Source organism: Apus apus, chromosome 14 (genome assembly GCF_020740795.1).
Source record: "Apus apus isolate bApuApu2 chromosome 14, bApuApu2.pri.cur, whole genome shotgun sequence".
Classification (NCBI taxonomy): domain Eukaryota; kingdom Metazoa; phylum Chordata; class Aves; order Apodiformes; family Apodidae; genus Apus; species Apus apus.
Genome location: NC_067295.1, coordinates 2,882,444 through 2,910,348, shown reverse-complemented (window position 1 = coordinate 2,910,348; position 27,905 = coordinate 2,882,444). Strand labels below are relative to the sequence as shown.

Here is a 27,905-nt window from a genome sequence, read left to right as displayed (position 1 = left end):
GCCCTGCCAGCACCTGCCCCTCCCTCTTGCCGTTGTGCAACATCCCAAGGGCAATTACAGCAGTGCTTACGTGGAGGAGTGATACTGGGAAAGTATTTAGTCATTTTTAACTGTTCTGCTGGCGGCTCCCCTCCCTTAAGGTGGTTCCTATTTCTTCTCCCTCTTTTCCTGTGTGGCCTGGCAACTCCTCTCCGTAGCCTCTGGCCCAGCAGCTCTTCTTGGTGCATCCTTGGGTACCAAGGGCTCCACTTGGCGAGGGGCAGCCTATGCTGCTGTGGAAGAGCCACACTCCCATCAGATTTTTTCCCTTTCGTTTCCTCATCCCTTCTGTACTTAACTACAATGATGTTAAAGCTTTCACACCTTGACAGCGACGTGAGGGAGATGGTTTTGGAGGTAAAAGTAAGAGGCAGGAGAGTGCAGAGCTTCTCCTGCTCTCAGAGGCTTCTGGATGCTTCTCCATCTCCATCCCCAGGGTGGTTTTCCCAGGGGCCAGTGTAAACAAGGCAATCGGTTACGGCAGTTTGAGCGTTACTCCACAAACACTCAGCCAGCCCCTGCCCCCACCACAGCCTCTCTCCTTCCCCCTCTTCCTGCCGTGTGGCTCTGCCAGCCTTGGTGTGGCAGGAGGATGAGGGGGGGCAAACCCCCAAGCCTCACCAGGCCAGGAAGGCTCCCAGTGGGAACTGGAATCAAGTCTGGGACAGCCCTGTTGCTGCCCTATAAGCTCATCCTGGTTCCCAGGGGCGATGGCAAAACTGAGGAGCTTTCAGGGAATTTTAGGAGTACTGATGCACTCTCGAGTAGGGACCTGGAGGAGTCTGGGGTGTTGTTTACGCTAGAAAGATGGTGAACAGAAGAGGCTGTGGTAGAAGATAAGCTTAGATGTGCACAAAAACAACACTAAAAATTACATGAAGAAGGTTAGTAAGTTGGGCGCTGCATGTGTAAAATCCCAGCATTCAAGACACCCGAGCAGCTCACGTCCAGCAGAGCAACAGGCATTCATTAGGGCTCAGTCTTAATTCTGTGGTCACAAGCTCTTTCTTCCTCAGGGGCTCTGCCTCAGGGAGCGTGTGGGATGGATGGAGCTCAGTTAAAAGCAGCTCAGTGTCCTCTTTGTGGCTGTCCCCCACTATTTGGTCTGATGCTCCATTGCCCTGTTCACTGTGCATCATGAAAATCCTGCTTGGAAGACAAAATTGTTCCTCCTGGACCATCCTAAACTGCTAAGTCTACTCTCTTCCTTTCCCTTCCTTCCCTCTGCCTCTTCCATCTCTGTGCTGTTTGTTAGCAGGGGGGAGTAGCAGGACCCCCCTAGCAATAACCTCCCCAGCATTAACCTTTTTGGGAAGGCTGGCTTTGCCCTGGGACCCTAAAGTGGGAAGAAAGAGGCTTTGCAGCTCCAGAAGGGCTGATGCAAGTGCAGCCCACATGCTTCACACTGTCAGCATTTGATTTTTCCATCTGTTTTTGTTTTTTTGTTTTGGTTCACTTAGAAGCAAAGAGGAGAGGTGGATTTTGGTGTGAACCTCCTGTCTGTCCACATGCAGTGTGTGGGACAAAGATGGCTTAGCATGGAAACCCCCAGAAGTGCCCAGGAGTGGGCTGGGGGACTTAGCAGACAACATTTCTTCTGAAGCTGCTGGAGGAGTGTCCATTTAGGAGAAGCAGCCTTGCAGCCTGCTGTATGTATTCTCTATCTGAGAGCTAAGCCAGCCAGAGCCTGGAGGGGACAGATGGAGGCATTAAGGACATCTCAGCTGGGCAGTAGGACCAAGGGATGCGTGGCAGGGAGCTGGCTCCCATACCTGAACCACTTTGGAGACAGGGCTGGGAGTTGTCACAGCTTTTCTTAGCAAGAGAGCCCTCCACCGGAATAATGTGTTGTGGACATAAAAGGAGATCTGGAGAGGGAATATTTTCACCCTGGAAGCTGCTAAGGGACTTGCATTTAGCTGCTAGCAGTCTGGTTGAAACTGGGTTTCTGTCCCAGGAAAGAGAAAGCAGAGCAGCCTCGCTGCGCTGACCGGCTGTAAATTCTTCCCTGGCTTTGCTGGGGAAAAACAATGAACTCTCAGTGAAAACCTCCCAGAAATCCAGGACATGGGTATTTTGTATGTCAGCCCTTTACTCCTTTGGAAAGAGCAGCTGAGGAGACCAGTCAAGTAGATCCCCTGGCTTTTATTTACCAACGAGTCAGTGGAGTATCTGGTGAGGGACGCAGACGCTGCCTCCCTCCCGGGCCGGGCAGGTCACCGTGACACGCGCGTGACCTTGGGAGAAAGGCTGAGAAACCATTCCTGAGGGAAGGGATTCCAGAGGGATGTGTGTAGCACAGCACAGAATGCAAAAGCCATGTTTGAAACTTTGCTTTTAGATGCCAGCAGCAGCAAACTGTGGAGCTTTCCATGAGGACTGATACATTTCCTGCCTCACAGCGTTTGCTTAAAAAGTATTCATACATATGCCCGCCACTGCTAACCATCTTTTTCTGCTGGGAATTGCCATTAGAAGCTAAATTCAGCATTTTACATATAAAAAGCACTAAGACTTAATTCTCTGCAATGCTTTTTTCAAAGTCCTTGTGGAAGAGACAGCTCCAAGCTGGATTTTGGCTAGGAGTTACAGCAAAGTGTTGGGAAGTGGGGGCTGTAGCTCTGCTCAGTGTGGAATTTGCAGGTGGTGTGGTCAAGACAAGAGGCCACGAAGGCCAGGGTGTGATCCCTGAAGATAGACCCATCAGGCCTGTGAGTTGTTGCAGATGGAAGTAGCTTCCAAGCTACTTGGAAGCCGCTTTGAGTCACGGTCTCTCGAGGTATTTAAAAGCCGTGTAGATGTGACACTTAGGGACATGGTTTAGTGGTGGACTTGGCAGTGCTGCTTTAATGGTGGGACTTGATGATCTTAAAGGCCTTCTCCAACTGAAATTATTCAATGATTCCATCGAGCGTGCACGAGCGGTGCTCCCTCAGAGGCCAAAAATGGGCAGGTTTTCCTGGATGCAGCAAGAAGCGCATCCCTGGCACTAATTATCCCCCGTTGCATTACAAATCCCTGCTGCAGCGCCGAGGGCTGCGGGAGATGTTCAGCAGCATGTGAAGATGGAGGGAGATTTCTGTTCCCTCAGCTGCTGGCTCAGGCACGCCTGGACTTTCCCAGCAGAAGTTGCACCCGTGCTGATAGGAGCCAGAGGGAAGGTACTCGTGGAGCTGCTGTTTTGGAAGGGAGATGCAGTCTTGTGCTGTGGTCTGCAGAGGAGTTTCCAAACGCAGGGAATTAGGATGGGATTTCAGTGGAAGTGGATTATCCCATTTCTCTGAGCACATTTCTTCCTCAGAAGCAGCACATGACAGGCAGGGCAGCAGCCAGAGTGGCTGGCAGGGCAGCTCCTGTGCATGCCAGAGGGGACCGATCCCAGAGCTCTGGATGGTTCCATGTGTTCCTGAAGTGGCTGGAGCAGGAGCAGGGATGGCAGGAGTGGGATGGAGGGGAAGCAGTCAGAACAGCAGGGGCTTCTGCTGGTAACGGCTGCAAAAGGAAAAAGGCTGGAGAGGAAAGGACACAACACAGCTGGTCCCCTTTGGCTTTGATCCCAAAAGCAGAAGGGTGTTGGCTATGGAGCAGGAGAGGGAGAAGAAGGAGGGTGACTCATAAAAATATTGGTGTTTCCATGAAGACGCAGTTACCTGAGGACAGGAAGGAGGAGGGAACTTCCCTGCAAACGTGGGGGGAGCTGGAAGAAAAAGTCCCACTTGTGTAGGAATTGCCAGCCCGCTTAGGAGCACAAAGCTGTTTGCTTTGGAGCCAGCAGGTTGGTTATTTGCTGCGAGTTTCTGGTTGTGTGCAGAGCAGAAGGTGGTTTGTGTGCTTGTTGCTTCAGGGCAAAAAAAAAAAAAAAAAAAAGGATAAAAAGGAAAAAAAAATGAAGAGCTGATCTTCTTGGAGGCCTGTGGAGATGTCTTGGGAAGAGAAAAGAGAGATCTCCTTCCTGCTGTTAGGTGAGGGAGCAGGTCAAGGGGGATGGTCCAACCCTGTGGCTGGGGAGAAGTCAAGTGCACCCCAGGATCTTGGCTCGGAGGCTCTGGCAGTGGCAGGGCTGAGGTTTTGCTTTCCTGACCACTGTGAGGTTTGTGCTGGGGAGAGGGTTGTGGTTTGCTCATAGGCATGCAGATTGGCTCTGTGTGCTCATCCTTTCCCCTCACAAGCTGAGAGAGATGCTGTGTCCTGCACAGGAGGACACAAGAAGGACAGGAGGATGTGAAAAGGACGGGTGGACATGTCTGGCATCTGTCCTGCACCAAAGCAAGCTCCAGTTCTCTCTTGCTACTCCTTCCATGAGCTCTTGGGGGATTCCAGCTCACAGAAGCCCTGTAAGCAGCAGAGGACCAGCTCTAATTTTTATCCTGGAGGCAAAAATCACTGGAAATCATGCTTCATCACTCTGAAGGTCCTGACACCACCCTTAACCACCACATCACGAACCTCCTGTCGCAATTGTGATCTGCCTGTGTGTCAAATCTTGCCTCGCAGATGAAAGCTGCTCCGCGGGCACCTTTTGTACTCAAATACGGAGCCTTTAAAATGTGAAAGAAACAACAAAATGCAGGACGTCACACAAAGCTGACCCACTGGGGACTGGGGGGGGGTGGGGGGAAGAAACGCAAGAAGGAGGGCTTGACACACAAAAATTGTTTTGTTAACAAAGCATCATTGTTCCACTCTGAATCGGTTTGACTGGAGTGGTAGAAACACCCCATCTGGAGACAGATGGAGAGTTTTCTGGCTAAAGAGACAGCGGGAGGAGGGACGGCTGGCAACCCAGCAGATAGCATTGTCTGCTGCTACCTTGGCAATGGAGGGGAGAAGGGGCGGGTGGCAGATGAGGCGTCCCCTTCACAACCCGCCGTGGCGCCGGCTCCTTCTGCCCTCCCAGAGGGAGGTGTGTGCCCAGGTTGGCAGCTCATACCCTGGGATCATCCTCCTTGTCTTCTTGCAGGGCTGGTTTGGTGCTCGTAGGGACCAGCGAGGTGTCTTGGGAGGCTACGAGTGCCCCCCACTCCAAGGTGCTTTTGGTGCCTGCCACATGGCAGAGCCCAGCGTGGTGAGGTGGTACCGTACAGCTTGTGTGCTGTGCCAGGGCTTTGTGTGACATGGTTGCAGCAGAACTGGGGGACCAAAGTGGAAACAGCTTTCTGAAGCAAGCTCAGAAGGTTTGCTCCTGCTGTCACATTGGTTTTGCCCACTGAACTCCAGGAGAGCAGGATTTGGGCTGCTGGGCAGATGCTGAGAAGAAACCAGCAGGGTCAAAGCTGCAGGGAGTAAAGCGGGTGACAGCAGCAAGAGTTAATGCAACACCAAAATGCCTAGGTATGGGACATTCACCAGAGTGCTCTGGTGACCTGGCAGGTCTGCAGGATCCCTGGAAACCAGGACTTTGAATTGCTCTGGCCACCTTGCTGAGGTTAGGAATGAATGAGGGAAAAATCTATGCATGAACGCCTGGGGCTTCTTAGCTACAGCGCTCGCTAAACGCGAGATGGTTTATGGCAGCAGGCTCTGCTGGCACGGGGTCTGCTCGCCTTGCCGAGGGCTCACCAGCAGCCCCTGCTCCCTCTGCTGCCTTCCATGCCTGATGGGAAACTCCAGGATTGGTTTTGCTTCTGCCAGAGCTTTGAGGGATCATATCCTGCCCACCCTATCTGAATTCCTGATTACTTGCTAATTGCTTGACACACTCTACTTGCAATGCAAGAGACAGGCTCACGTCATCCTCTGTGCTTTGCCAGGGGAGAGTGTGAACCTCTTTTTGACTTGCCTTGAAATAGATGAAAAAGAATAGAGCTTGATATGATGAATGTGAAAACTTCAGCTTGGTTTCCTGCCTTGGCATCTGGGCCTCAGTCATCTTATCATCACCGTGCCTTGTTTTTCGAGGGTTGAGTGCACGTGGGGACACCTGGGAGGTGACAGTGCAGGCTGTGGTGCCCTGGGCACTCCTCTGCAAAGTCTGTCCATAATCCCAAGCTGCTGGAGACATTTTGGGTTTGTGCAGCAGTCAGGAAGGATTCAGGTGGTTGCCTCAAGGCACTGCCGAGAAAATACCTCAAGGGCTCCTATTCAAACCCACTGGGGCCTTTACATTTGCATGGTGGAAGTCTATTCAGATGCACTGTGGCTTTTCAGTGAGCCCTGAGCTGGCTAGGTCACCCCACTGGGTCACCTGTGCAGAGGGGATCAGGGAACTGTCACTGCTTCCATACAGCCCTGCAGAAAAAATGAGAGGAATAAAGTAAAACGTGGGTTTGCTTTTGGGTTTGGTTTGTGAGCCTCAGGGGTGCAGATGTAGCAGCACAGCAGTGGTGAGGGGTGTCCTGCTGATGCCCTTGCTGTCCCCAGACACATCAAGCATGTGCCCTTGAGCTTGCAGAGGTGGAGGCAATATTGGTTTCCCTGCCTGGTTCACTGGGCTTATCTCCCACATCCCTCAGTCCAGTATGGATGCCGCCTGGTCTGTGCTGCCCAGAGGGATGTGGCACAGGGCAGTGTGAGGTGATGAAGGTCTGTGTCAGCCCAATAGGTCCCAGAGCATTTGCATCCATTGTGGCACTGCAGGTGACTTTGGGATGAAGTGTGGCCTTAGGGAGGAGAAGTGAAGGGGGTCACTGAATGCAACCAAACACACAAGATGGAGTAGAACTGGTCAGATGATTAGATGTATTTACCTGAGTGGTTGTCCTAGAGGGAAGGGACCTGGACTTCAGAGAAGCAGGATGCTTGGACAGCCAGCCCTTGCTTTTGCAGCCTGCCCTGGACTGTTCCCACAGCTTGCCCCGAAGAAGCATCGTTTTGCTGTCTCCAGTTCCAGGCCTGCAGCAGGCAGGGAGCTCTCCAGGTGCACCACGCTGGCAGCAGAGGGGAGGTGAGGTGAGGCGAGGCAGGCGGGTTTTGCTGCCCTGGAAGGAGGAGATGGAGCCTGGATCATGTGATGCAATAAAGCATCGGTGAGCAAGGGCTCTGGCAGGTCAGGGGGGCTGTTCGCTTTGCCCCACGGCTTGGAAAGCCAATTGCTTCCTTGGGGACCCATGTGCCATCCTCCTCACCTCCTGCACTGCTCCATCCCTGCCACCCCCATCCCGGCTATCCCGGCATCTCGCTGCGGGATGCTGGGCACGTGGCGTGAAATCTCTCACCTTGTTTTCCCCTGTGCAGAAAGGGGAGAAAAACCAGCACGGGAGCTCTCCCGGAGAGGGATGAATTCACCTTGCTGAGAGGCGAGGGAGTCGCTGGGGAAGAGGTGCTGGGAGAAGCGCAGAGAGCGGGTTGATCGGCAGCGACTCGGTTGTGGCTGCTGAGCGCTGGGAGAGCTGGCGGGGAGGTCGGGTGTGCGGGTGGGGATAGGCAGAGCAGCCGGGCTGCTCCTCTCCCTGCCTCCCAAACGCCTCCCCCCTCGCCGGGCTCTGTGAATCAGCATTTCTGCAGCCGAACGGCGGCAGCGGGGAGAGGCGGGAGCTGTCGGGGGAGGAGGATGGGTTGGAGGGGGAGACCTGGGGGGGGGGGGGGGCAGCCTGTGAGTCGGGGGTGGTCTCATGCCGCGGATCTGCAGTCTGCTCCTGCTCGGGTTTTTGCTCATGACCACCGTGCACCCCTCGTGTGCAGCAGCAGGTGAGCAGCTGGGAGCGATGCCTCTCGCCGCCGGCAGCGGTGGGAGGATGTGACAGGCTGGCACGGGGAGAAGGCATGAAAGCGATTGTGATCCACCGCGGCTCCTGAGCTGAGAACCGTGGGGAGATCCAGTTACAGCAACGGGGTTAGAACAAAAGGGATTTGCCTCCGGGATCAGTTCCTCTCCATTTCCCGGGCTGTGTGTGCACACGTAGCAGCCTCCGTCTCCGGTGCCGCCGGCTCTGCAGCCCAGGGCCCGGCCCAGCACCAGCCAGGCCCTGCTCTGAAGGGCTCCGACGCTCTGAAATGCTTGTTTTTCCCAAAACGGAGAGCAAAGTGATCCCCTGGGACAAGTCTAGACATAGCAAGGCCAGGCTTTGCAATGCTTGAAAACCAGGAGCAAAGCTGGGCAGTCGCTGGAGCTCCAGCCTTTGCTCTGCCAAAGGCCAGCCTGGGCTGAGCTCCGGTCATGGTCCAAGATCAGTTGTGATCCTCATGGATCACTCCCTGTCCCCCAGAAATTTGAGCTGACACCTCCTCCTGTCCATCACAAAGCTGGCCAGTGAGCAAAAGCCAACCCCCTGAAAAGCCTTTTCTACCTTGTAACAGCTGTGCCAACACCACATTAACCAAGATGCCTTTAACCCACAGTCGTGGCCAGGGCTTCACAGGTGCCACGGGACCAACTCAAGGAATTAGCAGGGTCCCCCACTCTGGGATGCTTATTTTTTGGGGGTGTTGTTGGGCCTTATTTGGGGTTGGTGTTTTTTTTGGCATAGTGCCTGCTGCCAAACGCCGCTGGAGATGAGCTGTGGAGAGCACAGATGTGCATCCCAAGCATTCCGCAATGAGGTTCCTGATTTAAGGACTGTGATTAACCTCTTTCCGACAGTTGCTAACCAGGTGCAGGATTGTCACGGGAAGAGGAGAAAGCTTGGTGAAAACAGCCAGTTTTCCTCCATCACCTGGAAATGCTCACGGATGCCATTTTCTGCCTGGAATTCAGGCAGGGTTCAGGATGTATACAGGGCACAGGGACACCCTGTTTGTATCAGTGCTGCCCTGCTGCTCTCCAGAGTCCATCTCATCCTTTCCAGCTCAGGATCCTGCAAACAAGGCATGGATGCAGGGTGAATCCAGCTGTGCTGGTGTGTGGGATGACAGGCTGCAGAGCCTGCCCCACTCAGGACTGTGCATGCAGGGGTGCTAATGAGAAAGGAGGCAGAAAGTCACCTTGAATTTCCTGCCCTTTGACTTGACACTTTGAGCTGGAAGAGCACTGTCCCTTGCACAGAAAAAGCCGTGGCCTCTCCCAGGTATTCCTGTGACTTGTGGGAGCCTTGACCTGCATGTGGATTTGGCTGGTCCAGCATTCTGTAGGACCTTGCTCTTTGGAAAGCTGGATATCTGGGGGAGAAAAATGGTTTTCCATGTTAGGTGTGAAAAGGAGGAGCCATTTGCAGCTTGTGTTTTGCCACCAAGGGTGAAACCAGAAGCTGCCAAACTTGCTCATTTTCAGGAGATCTGGCATCTGTTGGTCTCAGAGCTCCTCTGCCCGGGACTGTCCTTGGCCTCCGAGGTCTGGTTTTCATGTGTGACCTTCACAAGTGCCGTAACTTGCCCGTTTCCCCAAATACTGCTCTGGTATCATGGTCAGTTTTAGATTGACTTCAATGCTGCCAACTGGCTGGGCAAGCACTGCTTCTGCACCTTGTTTTTTGGAGGACCAGGCTCTTACTCCTTTTCCAACCACTGGCTGGATGGTTTTAGGACCCCCACATCATACCTCCTCCCCTTTCTGTCTCCCCATCTCTTAATCACATCCAAATCCCTGTATTTTCCCCAAAAAAGGAGGCTGCAGGCTGTATTTCACACCAGGACATCCCCAGGCAGAGAGCAGTAGTCTTTGTGCTCCAAATATTTTCCAGAGTCAAGAGCTGTGGTGTCCCTTGGGGGAACAGCAGGGAGAGAGTGGGACAGGGGACTGGGAAAGAGGGGAACCCCCAAAGCAGGCGAGTAGGGGGGCTTGGGAAATGTAAGGAGATGGAAAAGAATTATTAAAAACAATTAATAGCTGCTACAACCAAGGATTTAAACTGAAACCAAGGCCTTAGGGAGGGAGGAAATGAAGTGGCTTACAATTGTTATTTTATTGCTCAATTTTATTTTTTTTTAAATATCATATGCTAAACGCAAATAAGCTTTCTTAGCGAGCAGGAGAAGGAGGGAATAGAAGACAGGCAGGAAAAGTGAGTGGGATCTAGGTTTTGCATCGTATGCTGAATTACTGGCAGGTCTCTTGTAACATCTGTTAAAAATAAAACAAACATTCATTTCCATTTCTCGCTGCCTGAGATGGCTTCTGCAAAAAAATTTCAACCTGTCCAGGAATTTGTCTTGAAAGTTGCCCTCCCTCTCCTCACGCCTCCTCTTCTCCAGGGGAGATTTCCTTCCTGGACTTCCCAGGGGCTCCATTAGCCCCACATTAAAGCCTTTTTACTTTGCTCTAAAACTCTCCATCGAAGTAAAAGGAATTCTAATAAACCACTGGGAAGACTCAGCTATTCACTCTTTCCATGGAAACACAGCGCTGCCTTGGAGCAGAGCTCATCTCGACGGAGCCTGGGTCACGGCAGGAGGAGACCAAGGAGGGATGGAGAGATGGTTTCCATTATAAGAGACCTTTTGAGAGAAATAATCACTTCTCTCCCACCAAGGAAATCCTCGGAGACGGCGGGGGCCTCGGCACAGCGCGGGAGCGGGGCCGGCCTGGGAGGGGGCGGTGGTGTGAAGCGGGGATGTGCCAGGCGTTGGGAAACTCATTAAACTTCTGATTAGAGGAAACGAAGGCACCCAGGACCAATTCCTCCCTCTGGATGGGAGGGTTGAGTCTGGGTGGTGGGCTGGACCCGGTGCTGTGAGCAGAGGCTACACGGGGAGCTCGGGGCGGGGGACTTGGGGTGCAATGAGGAGACGGGGTCACGGGAGGACATCGGTGGCTCCTCGCCCAGGGCTGTGCTGCGCTGGCCAAACGTCACACCAGGCAAATACATTTCTCAAGGCCCAATAAAGCCTCTTTGCTCTGGGAGGGGGTTTCTGGCTGAGCCCCGGGTCCCAGGTGGGAGCTGGTCTGAGGAGGTCAGTGCCACGGCACCTCTACCTAAAGCGACCGCGATATAATTAATTTTGAGCTTCCTTGCGGGCACGATTGTCCCGAGCGTTGCGGCTCCGACACTGGGAGATGAAGGATTTCTATTTCTTTTTTTATTTTTTAAGCACGAGGAAGCTCGTTAGAAATAGCCCGAAGGGCAAATTTAGGAAATGAAAATCCATCGGATCTGCTTGGAGCTGGTGCATGGAGCTTGATGGGAGTTGGGGCAGGGCTGCCTGCTCCCTGCCTGCACTGAGCTGTGAGCATGGGGCAAGGTGTCACCTGGGCCAGGGGGTGGGAGAAATCCATTGGGATGATCAGGAGTGGGACTGCAGGAAAGTCAGCCAGGAAGAAGGAGGACAGGAAAAGGAATGAGGAAGAGCTGGCTCAGAGCATCCCGTGTAGGCACCAGGGAGGCCCCAGGAACCCTGGGTTGAGTGGAAGGGGAGGCTGGTGGGGAAAAGCTCATTTTTCTCAGCACAGAAGAAGAAGCTTTATCTTTGTAGGTCACGGTGACGAGACACTGACTGAGCCAGGGTGCTTTTGTTTTAGCAGCTCCAGAAATGACATTGCAATGAGTCATTATTTTTTAGCCCCCCCAGGGTAGGAGTTTGGGGGGGTACTTATAGAGGAGCCTCCAACTGATCCAAGGGCTGGAGCAGCTCTGCTCTGGAGACAGGCTGAGAGAGTTGGGGTTATTCAGCTTGGAAAAGAAAAGGCTCCAGGGAGACCTTAGAGCACCTTCCAGTGCCTGGAGGGGCTACAGGAAAGCTGGAGAGGGACTTTGTACAAGGACAGGGAGTGATGGGATGGGATGGGGAATGGCTTTAAACTGGAAGAGGGGAGATTTAGTTTAGAAATTAGGAAGAAATTCTTCACTATGAGGGTGGTGAGACACTGGCCCAGGTTGCCCAGGGAAGGTGTGGTTGCCCCATCCCTGGAAGTGTTCAAGGCCACATTGGATGGAGCTTGGAGCAACCTGGTTTGTGGAAGATGTCCCTGCCCATGCAAGGGGTTGGGACTAGATGGTTTTTAAAGGTCCCTTCCAATCCAAACCAGTCTGAGATTTTTATAATTATGACTTTGATCAGCAAAGTGAGCTGGTGGTGGGGAAGATGGGAAGAGGCTTTTTGATGCTGGTCACACTGGGTTTGCTGTAGTTGGGGGTGAGATCTGCTCCAAAGAGGCAGCTGGTGAGCGCAGTGGGCACAGGGTCCTGTCCACATCCATGGTGGGGGGCTGTGGACCACTCACCAGGATGTTCCATAGCCAGATTTCATCAAGGGGATGGAAACTTTCCCATCCACACCACTGCACAGCACCATCCTCTACAACCTCAGAGGCTTTAATGATTAAAGTTAATTGCTGTGATAGGTGATGGTCTCCCACCCAGCCAGTGGTTGGGCTGATGCAGACACAGCCATGTCATGCAAATGGAGGTGATGTGGGTGTTGGCACCTCAGAAGTGCTGAGAAGTCATTGAAATCAAGCCTTTGTGAACCCGTAAATCAGAGTCACGGGGCTATGAAGCTGCCGGGAAAATTGCAGCGTTTAAAAAACAAAGCGTTTGGTGGTGATTTCATTTGCATATGGGGCGCTCGGGGGCTTGTGGTTTCAACCTTTCTCCTCGTCGTGGTGAGGTCTGGGTTTAAGGAGAGAAAGGCTGAGGTTCTTCTGAAATCACAAGACTCCCACAGGTGGGGATTTCAACCGTACCAGAGCTGTGAAATGACCTGGATGCACCAGATCACTGAATGTGTGGGATTGTAGTGTAAAAATCACAAGTCCTTTAGTCTTCTCTCAATCCTAGAGGAGAAGCTGGGGGTGATGTCCGTTGGGGATGTCCCACCTTGGCTTTCCTAGGGCAGTCTGTGGTGCCAAACAGTGGAGGGGCTCTTCCCCATGAAGGACAGGGGGAATTGGTGGTTATGGGGGATAAATACCGAGTCCCAGGAGAGCTGTGATGTCCTGGCTCAGTTTACCATCCTGCAGAGAGGCACATGTGAAGTTGGAGGTGGTTGTGAGCGTTCTGTGGTGTGTTAGCTGGAAAGAGCCAGGCTGGGGTTGGAATTGGGGCAGGGATGTGGAGGAGGATGGGGAGAAAGGGGACAGGGGAGATGGTACCAAGCAGTCTGCTTTGGCAGACACTGGGTTCCCTTGTGAGGTTTGGTCTGTTTTGCAGCTCGATGCTTGCTATCTTGAGTAATTAACAGGGAAAAGAGAGGGTCTGGTTATCCATCCTTCAAGAGCAAGGGGTTGAATTGAAAGGCAGCACCTTGGAAGTGGATCAAATAGCTCTCCAGCCCCCCGCATACGGCTCGGAAACTTGCCGCCGTGCTGCGTTATCAAGGTGAACAGCTTTAGTTCAATTAAAGAGCGGCTCAGAGCGGAGTGGTGGGAGGAGGCAGCGCTGGGCGTTTGCACCCTCCGGGCAGGAGCTGCATGACCAGGCGCTGCTGGCAGGAGGACACAGGTGTCCCAGTGTGCCAGGGCCACTGGAGCCCTCCCTGGCGAGCAGCACTCTGCTTGCCTTCAGGAGGGAACCAGCTCCCCCTCCTCATCTCTGCGCCGTGTTTTATCTACCCCTTGGAAACAGCTGTGTGTGGGGAGGGATTGCTCCTTGTTACTGTCTCCCTTTCCCCCCCTTTTTAGAATAAGCCCCCCCCAAACAACCGCTCCCAGCACTGAGCTGCCATCAGTTCACCGTGCACCTAAATCCCCGCAGATGCAGGGTGCTGGGAGCCCGCGCGCCTGTATTTTTCCTGCCCGCGTTGCAGCTGGTTACAGCGCGCAGAAAGCTGCAGGTGTGATTTGTTCATTTGCTTCCCCCCTCCCTCTTGCTTTCCTTCCCCGCCGCCGCGCAAGCCCACCCAGCTCATCCCACCCAGCTCATCCCGGCGGCGAGACCCGCATCCCACCCCGCGCCGACTCCGGCATCTCCCCGGTGCAGGGTTGGGATCACTGGGGCTGGCTTGTGTGTGTGTGTGGAGGGCGTTTAATCTCATCCTACGAGGCTGGAAGAGGAAAAAAAAAAAATCAAAACTATAAAGAAGGCAGCAGCCTCCTCCTCTTCCCTCTCCACAGCTCCAGAGGATTAAGCCTACAAAAAAAAATAAAAAATAAAAAATAAATGTCTGCAGCTTTCTGTTGACCCTGCATGATGGCATTTTTGCGCTCTGTGTGCTGCCTCTGCTGATTGCTATTCCTGGCACAAACACACACACACACACACATACACACACACGCAGCCCCAGCACGGCTCAATACGGGCACGACGAGCCCACTCCAAAAAAAAAGATAAAAGAAATTTTTTTAAAAAAACAAAACACCCCCCCAAAAAAAAAAAAAAAACCAACACCCAAAAAAACCAACACCAAAAACCCAAACAAACAACAAACCTCCTCCCCAAACCATCCCCCAACCCAACCTGGCGTCCCTGGGTGTGTGTGTCCCTTGGCCACCCTGGTCTCTGCAGGGAGAGCCACCGGCAGCCGCTCTCTCTCGCCTCCACCCCACTTCTCACCTCGTCCCCAGCTCCTCCGAGCACTTTTCTGCCGGAGCCGCCCGGAGGCAGAGCCCTCCACCACTCCTACCGCTGGCATTACATTTTCAGGCTGGATGCTATAGGGCCGTTTCTAATTACCTTGTATCCCCTAGTGGTCTATGAATAATGGTTAGTGAAGGAGCTCAGAAGGGCTGCTGAGAAGGGAAGCAAAAAAAAAAAAGGCAAAAAAAAAAAAAAAGAGGAGAATTGTGCTATTTCTCACATTTTTTTTTCTAAGGATCTAATCTGGCTACTGTGCTCTGGAAGAGGAGGAGAGCGAGCCAGCAGGAGAGAGAGGAGAGAGCGAGGACCATCGCAGGTATTGTTGCAAGCTACATTTTTATGCTTTGCTATTTTTTTTTCCTGTGTTGTTTTTTTTTTTTTAATTAAAGCTGCAGCAGAATTGGAGGGGGGGAAGCAGGGTGTGAGAGGAGGTGGTGGTGGTGATGGGGGGGGGGGGGGGTGGGCGATGATACGTGCAGACGGAGCTTTTTCCGGATTTATTTTTCTCTTGTGCAACTCGTGTGCGGCTGCGATGGAAAGGATGCGCGGGGCCGGCATCGCGGAGTTTGGGGAGGGGGGGGAGGTTTGTGTGTGTGTGTGTGTGTGTGTGTCCTATTTGCAGCAGCAGCGGAGGAGGAGGTTGGTGGAGGTTGGTGGTGGTGGTGGTGGTGGTTGGGGGGGGGGGGGGGGGTTGGATTGTTTTGCTTTTCTGGAAGTAATAAAGAAATTTGCAGCCGGTCCAGAAACCCTCCTGACTTGCCGATTGATGGGTGTCTGAACAAAGATACAGCTGAGACTTGGGTTGTTTGTGTGTGTAAGGGATGGATTCATTTTGCTGCTCCTGACTCCTACTTTTTTTTCCAAAGTTGAAATAATAAGGGGCACGGGGGCTGCGAAAGCCTCTGCAGAGGGGAATCTTCCAGGGGAGGCTTATTTGATTTCGGAGTTACCGAGGTGCGTGGTTGTTAGACTTACAAAAGTTGCGGCGGTGCCGGGCTCTCCCCGCCGCTGTCTGCACGTGAGGACACTGACTTGATGGATTTTCTTTCTTTTATTCGGTGGCTGGTGGGGCAGGAAGGGGGAGAAAATAAGAATAATAATAAAAAAAAATGGATCTAGCAGATAACCCCGAGAAATCTCAGGGGTTGCACATCTGGCTGCGCCTTTGGAAAGCCCCCTCGGTTGGGACTTTCACCTCCCGCTCCCTTTACTCCCACGGCAAATTTTGCTCCAAAATCCTCCGTTGACGTTAATAAACAAACAAACCGAGGGAATAACCGAGGAGCTCGGCGAGGGGGCTCGGAGCCCGGGGGTGGGGGTGGCTGGTGGGGGGGGGTTGCCTATGGGCTTTTGTTTTAAATAACGAAGCGGCGATGATTGAAAACATATGAATAGGATGCAATGCAGAGCGGGTGTGTTACGGGGGGGTGGGAAGAGCTGGAAAACTGCTTATACGACAGAAGCAGAGCTTGAATGAGTGTGGTGAGATGAAAGGCAAGAGGTCTGTCCCTTACCCGGCTGCAGGGCTGCGGGGGGGGTGGGAAGCTATTCCCAAAGGCAGAGGAATGATCTTGGGGTAGGGGGTGGGGAGGGGGTGGGTGGAAACAAAACCAAACCTGGACTGAAGTGTGCGATTATATCCCATCCAACTTTGCCGGCTGCGGCGTTAATGGAGCTGATTGTACTCGAAAATAATAAAATCAGGGGGAAATAACACCGGTGCGTGGGGGAGGGGAATGTGTGGGGAGCAGAGGCAGGTCCCAAAGCCCCCCCCACTAAAAGCGCCGCTGAGGTGGGTGATACTGAGGTGTTATCCAAACGCGGCCAGATTGTGTTTATTTGGGTGGAAGTAAAGATAGAGCAACTGCCCCGGGAAGGGCTGTAATCCCCCCGGGAATGGCTCTGAACCCCCCCCCGGTGCTGCCCTTCACTGCCTGCCCTTTGCTGCCTGCCCTGCCTGGCCTTGCTTTTGTGTTTGTTTGCTTCTAAGGAGGGGGAGAGAGAAGGGAGCCGGGGCGGGGGGGTGGCATGAAGGCGGGGAGAAGCCGTGAGGGCGGAGAGCCGATTTAAATTGGACTTAATGGATTCCCAGGGCAGCTCTTTTAGATGAAAGTCAAAATAAGAGCCAAAGTGAATCTCAGCAGACCTGTCTGTTGCATTAGAGATGCAGCCTTCCTCTCCCTCCCTCCCTCCCTTTTTTCTTTAAAAGAGAGAGGGGAAAATAGTGTTATCCGTACAGAAGACGGCGTGGAGTTTCTCGTTCCTATAATGAGAGCTCTAATTGAAGAACTTGCAGCCTCTTGGGAGAGTCTTTACTGATCGCTGCTTTTGTTATTCATGCCGTGCTCTGTTTTCTTGGGGTTTTGGTTTATTTTTAAGGGGGGGGGCTGGTGCAAATCTGGCTGTGCCGGGGTCAAGGTGCCAAGCTGTGTCCCCTCCTAAGCCAACTCAGTGGGCTTAGGGTAGGTAAGACCCTCTGGTCCCCTCTCAGGGCAGGGGGTTGTGCCATGCTGGAGGAGGAGATTTGTAGCTAAACCCCCCCCTGCCCGGGAGCTGTCAGGGTGAGACCCTGTGGGTGGTTCTTGTCCTCGCAGGACCCCCAGGGCTGCTGGATGGACCCTGCCCACCCTGGCACGTGGGGATGGCTGGTAGTGAGGGGGTGGCTTGTGCCTCCTGCCTGGGCTTGCTGTGGGGTGTCATGGGATGCTGTGGGGTGCCACAAGCCCACTTGGTGCAGAGGGCACAATGCAGCCCTGTTCTCCTGGCCCACAGGGGTCTAGGGTGGCTCTCTGCAGTCTGTCACCTGGGGGTCAGGTCTCTATTGCCCCCGTGTTCCTCTCCCAACCCTGGGCACTTTTTGCAGCTACACTTGTGTTCTACATGGACGAAAACAAGAGCCATGAGCCCTGAGGATGCTCTCAGTGGCATTCGTGGCTGTGGGGCTGAGTCTGGAAAGGGATGTGTGAGCAGGATGGGGCTCCACCAGCCCTTAGCACAGAGGCAAAACAGTTAACCTGGACATCTGATATCCTCGAGAATCGTGCATTGACCCTGGGAGCGACAGACTCTCCGTCATCGATCCCTCTCCTCCCGTCACCAGGTGTCGACACCAATGGTTGTGGAGCTGGCTTTAATTTCAGGCCTCTGGTTCCAGCTCATAACACTTAGCTGTGGTCCCAAGGTGCCACCAGGTTTTGCAAACACCTCCGTGGGCAGGTTGCCAGGGGTGGCCAGCTCAGCTGTGAATGGAACTCATAGAGGACGCAGGAGCCCTGGCTCCCAAGGCCATCAGGCAGGGTGATCTCCTGAGGTGGCATCGCAGCTTTTGGTGGATGACCACAGGGGGCACCAGGAGCTGCTGTTTTGCTGGTCTTTGCTAGGAATACCCTCTGGTCTGGTCCCCCCATGATGTTGGTACCAAGCAGCAGAGGATGGACCGAGGCTAGGGAGGCTCAGTCCTTCTGCAGCCTTTGCCGGGTGACCTCGTTGTTTGGGATTAAAGTGAATATTGGGTTTGCTTGCAGCTAGACCTTCCCAGATCCTTCATTAACACTCGTCTGGCCAGGATGCCTCTTGCCCTCCCTGCCTCCAAAATGGCCACAAACAAATCCAATGGGCACAGGGTCATGTGTGCATACCACCCCTTGGTGGGGTGGGTGCTGTTTTTCTGGGGTGCCTGGATTTTTGGCTGGCACTCCACTTCTCCTCCTTCCCAGCATCTTGAGATTTCCTCAGCAGCCAAGCTGAGGCTGAAAATGCTGCTTGTGTTCAAGAGCTTCTCCTCGACAGAGGAGAGAGGAAGGCTTTTCATTCCTCCCTTCTTTTGGAGCCAGCTGAGCGTCCCCTTGCCGGTGCAGGGGCTCTTCCCACTCCCCCCCTGCAAGGGAACATTAAAAGCTGGGGGCAGTGGATATCTTGACACCCCGTCAATCCCAGCCTTTTCCAGCAGCAGTCTCTGAAGGCTGGCACTCTGCTGCACAGAAGAAAACAAGTGAGAAGGGGGGGGGGGGGGGGAGGCGAGAGCAAGCCTTTGCAGCCAGCAATCGATAATTGTAGTGTCAGTCACTGCCTAGGAAGTTCCCGCATCCCCACTGTGGCTGCTGGGGAGGGGGGAGAAGGGGAGGGTGAGGGCTGGGCTCTGCCCCCCACAGCATCGGGCACAGGGCAGGGGGCAGTGAGCCCAGGGGTGGAGGGCAAGAGCCCAGCCCAGAGCAGGAGCCTCCTGCTGCATTACTCACCACTTGATGTAGCTTGAACCTTTCAACTCATTCCCCTTGGGGATGGAGCAGGCTGGGCAGAAGGTGTCAACAGAACAAGGGGAAAACGCTCTGCTTTCATTTGTTGAGGCTTGCTTTTCCCCCCCTCTTTCCTTCTCTATTTTTTTCCCTTCCCCACCCCACTCTGTGTGCATTTTGGGCTCTTAATATCCTCCCAAAAATGTGAAAGAAACCACCCCAAAAAACCCCAGCCCGGCTCCCCCTTCCGTGTGTCTTAGCAAAAGCCGAGGCAAAAGATCAAGGGATTCTTCCTTTTGTGCAGCTTTCAAGACCAAAGATGTGCTGGTGAAAAGAGGAGGCTCAGAGTACCAGGCACACACAAGTGTTAAAGGAGAGGCTTCCCCTTTGTCTCCAAGGTGATCAGTCGGCCAAGGGATCCACAAATTAATTAAAAATTGCACGGTCTTGATTGAGTCATTCCTGCTCGCATCCCACCTGCTTATCAAAAGACTGGGAATTGCAGGAGGAAATTCCTATTCCTTTTCCAAACAGCTCAGAGATGTTCTATGGGCCATCTTGCTTGCCTTTTATCCCAGACAGCAAAGGAAAAAAAAAAAAAGGGCTGGTGTGATATCCAAAGAGATCTCTCCCAGCAGATACGTCCCTCTCCTGCACTAACAAATGCTGTGATATTTGGACGATTCTGAAGAAGAATGAACAGATTTACATGTCAGGCCTGGGCCAAATTGTGGTTGTAACTCCATGAAGTTGATGGAGATCCATTGGAGATTAATTTGGCCCAAGGTCTGTGCTTTCTCCGTGGGGAATAGGCTGGATCTCTGCCTTGGTTGAAACAAGAGTTATTCAGATGGGTTTGTTGTGGCTGCGCTATGCCCAAGTGGTAGAGCTGAGCAAAAATCCCAACTGGTTGTATCCCTGGTGCCAAAGCACCATAAATACACGTTGATCTGTCAAGTTGTGCACAATCCACCACCTGGAATGTGTTAGGGGGGTAGATTTATATACGTTGGGGCTGTGCATAAGTCTCTGTGCTTTGCTGAGGAGGCTTGAACTCCATCCCAGCATCCTGATGTGGGGAATCCTTTCTCCCCTTCTGTTTGAGATCGCCACCTGTGCCAGGACTGAGCTGAGCCTGAGCCCAAGTGAATCCAGTTTCCAGTCACTGGCTGGTGCCCATGCAGGGCTCCTGCTCCATTCTGATTTGAGGGAGCATCATCAGGCAGTGCCTCCAAGCTGGATTCAGGGGGTTGGTTTTGCTGCTTTGCAGTCAGACCTTGCTTCCTCCGCTTTATTGTCATCTCCGCTCTTAGTCACCGCTCGATGCCTCACCAGGGGACAGCACTCCTGCTGCATTTATGGCAGTCACTAAAATTGGCTCTCGGTGCTTGTGCTCCAGTGAGGAGGGACACTGAGCATCAGGAAAGCTCTGCCCAGCTCCATTATGACCCTCGATGTCATGTGGGGTGTACAGAGGGGCTGCAGGGCAGGTCGGTCACTGGATGGGTTGCCTGTGCTAGGGATAGATCTCCAGCTCCACTGGGACCCATCCAACTCGTGTCAGGAGGGGACACAGGAGCAGTGTTGGAAACGAGCAGCACTGGCCACGTACTCAGGTGGAGATGGCCAGCACATAAATGAAAATGAAATGCTCAATAAAGTAGGGAAGAATAATTAAAAATGTTCACGGTTGCTGGCTTGCAAAGGAGTGGATGGCCCCTGATCCAGCGAGGCAGGCTGTCCCCCCCAGACACTGTGTCCTTCAGCTTGGCTGTGGCTGGGCAAGCCCCCGCGCCGCCTCGTCCTGTCACCGCGTGTCCTTCACCACGCCTGTCGCTGGATGATCTATAGAACAGGGCTGGCCTCTTCATACCACTGCTTTTCACCAGGCCTGAGACTGGATTCTCCAGAGGAGACTCTAGTCCTATCATAGCATGTCCTTCACCGTGACTGCTGCTGCGCGAGGGGCACAGCGGCGCAGGGCTCTAATACCTTGTAATTCACTGTGACTGCTGTGGCAGGACCCGCGCTGCGCTGCCGCAGCCCTTCACACCCTTCAGCCTGTGCATCCGCTGCCTGGCTTCAGAGCAAGGGCTGGGTGGGAAGGGACATGTGCTTGGGGGACCTTGGAAGAAGCTCAGACCGTGCTTGCAGTGAGCGTGGGGAGGGTGCTAAGCATCCCTGGGGCATGGTCTCATCCTGTCTTCTGGGTGGTTTGCAGGGGGAGATCCCCATGGGGAGGGGGTGCTGAGGGCCACACCCTGCCCAGGTAAGGGAAAGATCCCCGTCCTGGTGTTCCAGGATGAGGAATGGCTCTTAGATACCAGAAATACATCCTTCCTCTGGGTGGTTCTCAGGCAGCAGAATAAATGTCAAAAGTCCAGCAGGCACAGAGGAGGAGGGGACATTTGATTACTGAGCGTGTTTTTTCCAGGAGCTGATTTACTTTGAAAACTTACAGGGTTCTTGGATGCTTCCCTCTTCTCTGGTTAACCCTGTTCCTCTGCCAGTTAAATAGAAATGCAGCTGCCATCAATAAAGCCCTTCTGGAGGCTTGTTCGTGTACCTTTCCTGTGCCCTTCTCCTCCCTGCCAAGGTGCTGTGCTGGACATCACTCCGTCTGCCACCGATCCAGTTTAGCTCCTCTGTGGGCAGAAGGTGGCTGTACCAGTGAGCTTCTGCTGCCATGACAAAGTGAGGGTCCCATGAGGGGCGAGGGTTTGCCAGCCAAGTGATGGAAAATCCCTCGTGCTCACCATAGAGGAGCTGGGACTTGTGGTTCTGCACGGCACAGAGTGTGGGCAACCATGGCTCGGCCAGGAGCCAGATTCGGGGTTGGCGCTTTTGTGTTGCTGGGCTTTCTTTGCAGGGGAGGCCACGCACAGCCGTGCTGGGAGGCTGCAGCCTGTGGGAAGAGCAAGGAGAACATCCTCAGAGGGCTCCTGGGCTGGGAGAAGGGCATGTTCCATGGTGAGATGGGCAAGGGGGCAATTTTTCGGACTTGGTGCTGCCCTGCAGCACAACGCTCAGCGGTTGTGGCACTGCCAGAGGGGCCATCAGCCTGCTGGTGGGAACCCTCCCCGCCGTTTTCGGAAAGACAGGAGGTTGGTGTCTCCCATTTTGCTCCTGTGTAAATTGGGAGCAACGCCACTGCTTCTGCTGGGACTGGGAAGGAGAAATTTGGCCCAGTGGCTTTTCTTCTTCCCACTTCCCCCAGCTACATATCTGCAAACAGCTGTAGGAAGAGCCGAGATCATTAGCTGGAAGGATAAGATGAGATAGTTTCTTAAAAGGATTGTCTGATTTCTCTATTGATCAGCCTGATTTAAAAGGGGGAGCTGGGTCAGAGGGCATAAATTATCATTGAAGGAGGGGTGAAGGCCTCAAAGGCTGTGCTGCACTTAGCTGCAGTGCTGAGGAATGTGTCCCTCGGCAGGGACGTGCAGAGCTGAGCGCAGTGGCTGCTGGCCAAGCTGGGTCTCCTCCATGCCAAACTGGGAACCGAGTCAAGGGAGGTGCATTTCAACTTGGTTAAAAAGCCTCTCGCCACCAAACTGGTTTCTGCAGCCCCCGCCGGTATTGCAGGGGAGGGTGTTTGGGGTCGTAGAGGGAAAGGGTGCCATGTGTGCCCCCACTGGAAGTTCGGAGTGTGATGATGGTTCTGGGGAGCCTCGGGGTCTCGCTGACTGCAGGCTGCCTCCCTTCCCAGGGAGGGGATGCTGTCTCCCCACTGAGACCTGCGACCTCTCTCTGGCTTTTCCCTGGCTCCCTGTGTGGTCCCTGGCGAGATGTTGAACCACGGGAGGTTTCTGCCTCCCTGGCTATAAAATGAAGCTAATCTGCAACCTGAGGTTGCTGCTTTCCCCGTTCTTGTGATCACTGCCCCGGGGCTCCCACATCTCCTGCCACCAGAGTCACAGGACTTGAAGCCTTTGCTGCGGCCCCCTCCAGCTTACAGGAAAAGAAGTGGGAAAACATCCAGAGAAAACAAGGAGAAGCTGCAGGAGCAGTTGTGGGATGGTGCAGCATCCTCCAAGGGGTCTTTGCGCCCTTTCCAGCCCTGATGTGGTTTGTTCCTCTTTTACTTCTGGCTGTGCTAAAATAAAACTATGCCAGAAATGTGATTTCTGGAACATCACTGGAATGAAGACAAACAGAGCCATTCCCAGGGGCTGTGGGCACGCCCGAGGTGCCCTGGAGCAGCTCTATGGGGGAGGATGATAAAGCCATATCGCTGATGTCCCCAAGCTGGGGATGTATCCCAAAAGTGGGTTAATCTGTCCTTCCCTGGTGCTGCTCCACACACCAGCAGTGCCACGGGTGCAGCCAAGGCTGCTGCCTGTCCTCTCCTTCCTGCCCTCCCGTGCGCCCTGTCCCCCCTCCCTGAAGGCCACTGGGGGACATCAGCAGCAGTTGATGAGCAGTTCCCCACGGCTCGTGGCAGCCCAGCTCTCACTGAGCTGGGGAGCATCAGTTCCAGGCGTTGGCCCTCCTGGCACGGCTGCGGTCGCGGCCACCGGCGAGCGGCGGCTGGGCCGGCATTATCCTGGAAATGTCACCGAATGCCAGAGCCGCCGGTGAGCGCCAGGACGCGGCGGGAGGCAGTGACTGGGCGTGCTGGCATTGGCTACCATTTTAGAGGAAATGCGGAGCGGCGGGTAATTATTTCTCTTTCTTAATTGAAATTTCAGCCTCGGTGGTTTGCGAGAGCGGGTGGGAGAAGGAGCACAAGGGGAGCGTGACGGGAGGATGGGGCTCAGCGCGGGCCGAGGGGGAGCACAAGCACACCAGGGTGGCAGAGCATCTCTCGGCACTGCCAGGAAGGGATTCCCACAGCCCGCAGCCTGCTCATGGCTGCAAATTAAAACCAACCCCTAAAAATGCAGAGATTTTAATTTTTTAAATTATTTTTTTTCTTTCAGGCGGGGGACGGGGGGGGAGGCTTTATTGTTTCATTATTCCTCTATTTCTGTTTTGCTTCAGATGGAGGGCCAATTAAATGAAATTAGGTGCTGCAGTCTGGCACCCCGCGCCGGGCTCGGAGCAATCAGGTGTAACGCAGCATGGCTGATGAGAGCCAATCAAGATGTATAAATGAGGTGTTGACATTCAAACAGCAGGTCCCCGCCGCCGCCCGGCCGCAGCCGCGCTCACAGGCTGTCGAGCCCGCGCTTCCAGGCACGGGGCCCTGGCAGGTGGCGGGAGGGCCAGACCCCGATGGGATAACCAGGATCCTCTTCGGCTCCAAGGCGTAGAAGCACAGTGTAGTTTGGGTTGGAGGGGACCTTTAAAGGTCGTCTTGTTCCAAGCCCCCTGCATGGGCAGGGACACCTCCCACCAGATCAGGCGGCTCCAAGCCCCATCCAACCTGCCCTTCAACACTGCCAGGGATGGGGCAGCCACAGCTTCTCCGGGCAACCTGGGCCAGGCTCTCACCCTCTTCGTAGTGAAGAATTTCTAAATTTCCCCTCTTCCAGTTTAAAGTCATTCCCCCTCATCCTGTCACTCCGTGGCCATATAAAAAGTCCCTTCCCAACTTTCCTGTAGCCCTTTCAGGCACTGGAAAGTGCTTTAAGGTCTTCCCTGAGCCTTCTATTCTCCAGGCTGAACAAGCCCAACTCTCAGTCTGTCACCAGAGCAGAGCTGCTCCAGCCCTCAGATCATCTTTGTGGCCTCTTCTGTACTTGCTCCAACAGCTCCATGTCCTTCTTACACTGGGGACTCCAGAACTGGATCCAGCACTGCAGGGAGGTCTCACCAGAGTGGAGCAGATGGGGAGGATCCCCTCCCTTGACCTGCTAGTTATGCTGCTGGTGATGCAGGACACAGTTGGATTTCTGGGTTGTGAACACGCACTGATGGCTTGTGTTGAGCTTTTCATATTAAGCATGACAGCAGGGACACACCAAGCACCCCATACAATGGCTGGGTGTTGGGCATTCCCTCTGGGGTCCCTTTGCTGGCAGCTCCCATGCCCGATGCCAACGCATCAATGCATCCCATGGTCGAGGAGATGCAGCCCTTAGCACTGCGCTGGGGTGGGCAGCAAAGCAAAATGCTGTTGCTTTGGGGAAACTGAGGCACGGGGCAAGCTGGTGGTATGTGAGCAGCATTCCTGGCCTTCAGGTTTGCCATAGCTCCATCACAGGACATGTTCCCCTGGTCAGGAGGTGGGAGCTGGTGGCGTGGCAGATTGGAAGAGGTCAGAGGCTGTCCAGGGAGGAGAAAGCAGCTCCGTGGTGAACAACCTCATCAGCGTTTCCTGTCTCACGGTGGAGAAATCGCATGTGGTGAGAGGCTCTAAAAATAGGCTTGACAAACTCCTAGCCACATTTGCAGATGTTAAAGGTAAAGCCAGAAAGAAAAAAACAAACCATCCCCAGCCTTAAACCCTCGGTGCTGCTGGCCCAGACTCCGAGCTGGAGTGACTGTGGAGGAGCCAGATCAGAGGGCAGCAACCCCTGGATGGGCTGAGGCACCATCTCATGAAGCCTCTGTGTCCCCACGGAGGGAGCCAGGGAGGACATTAGGAGCAGGAGCACGTAGCAGCAGGCTCTGTCTAACAGCACTGCCGCCTGACCCTGATTTGTAGCGGGGCTGAGCAGGGAGGTTGGCTGTGGAGTTACAGCCCTTCCCGCCGTAACAGCCGGCCCAGCCGCACGCGCGGGAGGCTGCGTGGGGTGGGGAGGGCAGGAGAAGCCATCGGAGTCCCTCAGGAGAGGGAAAGGGCACGCGGGGACACGCGCTCCTGTGGTGCAAGAGGTGCTGTCGATGGGGTGGCTCCTCTCCATGGTGGTGCTGGTGCCTGGCTTGGAGGCAGGCAGGCCTGTCCCTGTCCCTGCTGGCTCTGCCGCCCTGTGTCCAGCGGTTTTGTCCAACGTGATGCAGCAGGTGCGTGATGGCTGTGCTGCCATCCCTCACCGCCTGCCCCTGTGTCACATCACCAGGGATGGAGTAATTTGGAGACAGTAGCCAGGGCTTCTAGGTCCTCTCCCAGCCAATGTGTCAGCTCCCCAGTGGCATCCAGGGGACGTTGTGTCACCTCCCCAGTCTCCGCCAGGACAAGAGTGACAAACTGTCAGAGGATGCTGACCTGGTGGTCACAGAAGTGTCTGCATCCACCACCCCTGGGCTGTGGTGATCTCCACATTGGGACGGATGTGTCCTACTGCTGTTTGTCCCCAGGGACTTGCAGAGGCAAAACTGATCCCAGCAATGGAAATACAAATCCTGGAGTGTTGAGCCAGGCCTTGGTGTCGTGGTTGTGGTCCCTGGAGGGCTGGAAGGGTGTTCTGCCTGCGAGAGAGCAAAGAGCTGGCACTGCCTGCGAGCGTTGCTCCCTGGTGCTGTGTCCCTGCGCCAGCTCCGCTATCCCAAGTGGGAGAGAGTGAGAAACCTTTAACCTTGCAGACCTGGAAGGATGACTCAGATGTTGTGGCTGGGTTCAGGGTGATGTTTTCGATCATCACCAGCCTTTACCTGCAACCCCAGAGGGGAAAGGCCACCCTTCCGAGTTTTACTTAGCTAAAAAACCTCAGAACTAACCTGCAAGCAGACACAAGCTGAGTGGTGCCTCTCAGAGGGATGGCTGGGGCACCAGGGAGCAGTGCTGGTTCCCAAGGGCCTCTGTGGGCAAGAGCTGGCCATGCTGAGATCAGTGTTTTGGCAAAAGGCATCACCTTGCCAGTAGGAATAATAACCAGGAGGGGGAGGGGGACGGGGCAGGCAGACAAGCAAATCCGTTTTATCAGACGCCGCATATTTTATGAAAGCACATTTCAGCTCTTCAGCTTTGGAAAGCTTTTCATACCCTTTAATTTTCTAATAAAAAGGAATTACGTTTGCTGAAAAGCCAGTAACAAGATTCGCTGTCATTGTCTTTTGTACAGGCCATAATTCCTGGCTTGGGCTCCTGCCTGCAGCCCCATTGTGTGGTCCAAGGTGTGGGTCCGGTGCTGGCAAGGGGGGCCACAAGCTTTGCTGGTGGGAGCTCATGGCAGTAAGCTGGTGGTGCTGGGGGTGTTGGCTTGCACCTGCAGTGATGCCGTGGACCAAACTCCACACTGAGCTGTCTCCACTGCACCCAGACCCACAGGACCCTTCCCAAGCTCCATCCAGGCTGGGAAGGTGTTTTGTGACCTCCCAGAGGATGGGGGTTTGGGGGGGACAAGGTGGGAGCAGTGCTTGGTGCACCCCAGGCAGCAGCTCATGCCTCCCCCCACACCATCCTTATACCAGCTGTCGGGGGGGGGTTCCCCGTGCCTGGCAGCCAGTGGGCAGGGGGGAGAGCTGTCAGTCCTGCCATTCCACTTGTCACATTACCCGTCACAAGGTTTTATTCCAACAGGGAACTTGTGGGGATTCAGCATGGCGCCATTCAGCACTGATCTCTCCTTTGGGTGTAGAGGGCAAGTAGGGAGGGGAATCTACCTGGGGTGCTGCTTGAATCAAGTGGGGTAAGGCTGGAGCAGGAAACTTGCATTGCACAGGTGGGAGCTGCTGGCAGTTCCCAAGGTCTGGATGCATTGGAGTGGCTGCTCCTCTCTGGAGGCTCTGGCTCCTGCTGATGGCTCTGCCAGGACATCTGTCCCTGGCTGTGGTTCAAGAACCGTCCGTCCTGTCCTCCACTGGGAAAGCCATCTCTAAAATCCCAGGGACTTGACAGCTGCTCATGGGGAGGCAGGGAAGGGCAAGCACTAGAACAGGTTCTCTTCCCAACACTGTCGCCTCGGCAAGGGACATGCTGCTAGCGTGGTAAGTGGGGTGGCTCTTGAACCAAAAACCAGGGAATTCGACTGCTGGGGTTTTGGCCTTGTAACCACGAACTCAAGAGTGGTGCAAGACCCTGGCCAGGCTGGTGTCAGGGAGATACCTTTCCTGGTCTTTGATCTACCCTCCTGGCTGCCTGGGGCACCCCTGAGATCTCACCAACCGTGGGCTGTGCTGGTGGGCAAAAGCGGGTGCCGGGCAGCAACGCTGCGGCACGGCTGGGGCCAGCACTGAGAGCCACCATCTCCTCCCAGCTCCCCTCAAGCCTCCAGCACATCCCAGGCATCCCTTGGCAAGCCCATTTATTCCCTGCATCCCTCCCAGGGGGCCTTTCTCCCGGAGCACTGGAACCGTGGCTCTGCTGTTGCTGCTGCCACGCGGCGCCGGAGCTGCGATGCCACAGCCGCCCGCGCTCCCTCTCCCTCCGAGTTGCTCATTTGAAGTTTCAGCTCACCGGCTGTTTTCACACAGGGGGGAACGCAAAACCAGCCTGCAAACACCAATAAGTATCTCCTGCATCCTCCCCCTCTCTCCCGTC

At 54.3% G+C, this 27,905-nt stretch overlaps 1 protein-coding gene across 4 annotated transcripts in view; it reads left to right on the top strand.

Moving 5' to 3' along the window:
- The window catches only part of RAI1 (retinoic acid induced 1), a 73,660-nt gene that overhangs the window by 21,104 nt on the left and 24,651 nt on the right, over window positions 1-27,905 (top strand). For 3 of the 4 annotated variants that reach the window (XM_051632075.1, XM_051632071.1, XM_051632072.1), the window contains exon 2: window positions 14,599-14,679. The gene's annotated coding sequence lies outside the window, so the exon portion shown is untranslated. Of the gene's footprint in view, window positions 1-14,598; window positions 14,680-23,155; window positions 23,257-27,905 lie in introns of those variants that run through there. The other variant, XM_051632073.1, reaches the window with a different exon arrangement.